Source organism: Lynx rufus, unplaced genomic scaffold (assembly GCF_022079265.1).
Source record: "Lynx rufus isolate CCGP_SWC_20201006 ecotype Redwood Valley unplaced genomic scaffold, mLynRuf1.p SCAF_6, whole genome shotgun sequence".
In the NCBI taxonomy this organism is placed as follows: Eukaryota; Metazoa; Chordata; class Mammalia; order Carnivora; family Felidae; genus Lynx; species Lynx rufus.
Genome location: NW_025814878.1, coordinates 27,094,771 through 27,096,117, shown reverse-complemented (window position 1 = coordinate 27,096,117; position 1,347 = coordinate 27,094,771).

Sequence of the window (1,347 nt, the reverse complement as noted above, 5' to 3'; positions counted from 1 at the left end):
AGAGTTTGCAGCTTTTGGCCAACAACTCCTAGGGACACTGCCAACAGTTCTGCTCAGGCTGTTTTCAGGCTTTTCTGGCAGATTTCCAAACCTCACAAATCTTGAAAAGTTAAAATAAAAAAGAACAATAAAGAATTAGAGTCTCTCCTCTGTGCTTACATGGCCAGCCTTGACCTCTTCTTCCAGGCTGAGGCTGTGGCCACGGCTGTGGCTGAACCAGCCAAAATAACTGATCTCACACCCAATGTTCACTGTTGTTTTTGCCAGGGACATCTTTTTGGTTCTAGTGGCCAGAGATTCTATATCCCACCAACTTGTTTTCTACCTGGGATTTTTCTTTTCATTAGAATGCTTCAGATTAAATTTAGGCATTTATAGACCCATCCTACGTAGAAGGAACTTGACAGAGAAAAGCATTTCAGTGCAGCAGTGAAGAACCAGGGCTCCGAGCCCGCATCCCCACCTACCCTACCAGCCAATTGTTTAAGCAAATTTTTAAGCTTCAGTCTCTGCCTTTGTAAAATGGGAATAAAAATGGTACCCACTTCAAGACGTTACTGTGAAAATTAAATTCAGTTGTGTTCTTTGTCAACCTAAAATTGCCAGAAGGCAATAATTAACTTGGGATTAATTATCCCATTAATTAATAATCCCAAACATTCACTTGGGATCAAAGAATCACAATTCAGGGTAAAAGTGTCCCATACTGGGCAGCAAAGTCAGGGTAGTTTTTAAAGACAAAAAAGGAATACTTGTATACATTGTTTACAAGGAATTTGGATTGGTGCTGGTGACAGAAAACTAAATTTGGTTATACATAGTTGGTTGCTACGGCTGTCACTAAGCAGAAATCCATTACTGTAGCAAGTTGCATAGGTTCAGAGCAGAGTTCCAACCAGAGTATTTGCCATTTGGCTCCGTTCACAAGTTCAGGGTTCCCACTGGAGAAGACATGCATGAGGCCCAGTTTCTAAATGGTCTCCTGACTCCATTTTAACATCCATTAACATAAGTGACTCTCTTTTATTTCACCTTTCACACCTGCACTGCTTGGCATATCATAAGTATTTTAAAAAAGTTAACCTGAGCACAGAACAGTTCAGGGGAGCTAAGGATTGACCTGATCTGAGAGGCAGTGGAAAGACATACTGGACGGAGTTTATAACGAGAATCTGCCATGTTGGGGAGGTGACCCTCACCCACGCAGAGTCATCTAGGCTGCTATTTCTTTCTGCTCCTAAACCCCAAAACATAGTATTTAAAAGAGCACTACCATTTTATGAAGGTGATGTTTTGGATGTCTGTTTTCCTGAATAGTTCTTAAATTTATGCTTATAGATGTATGCC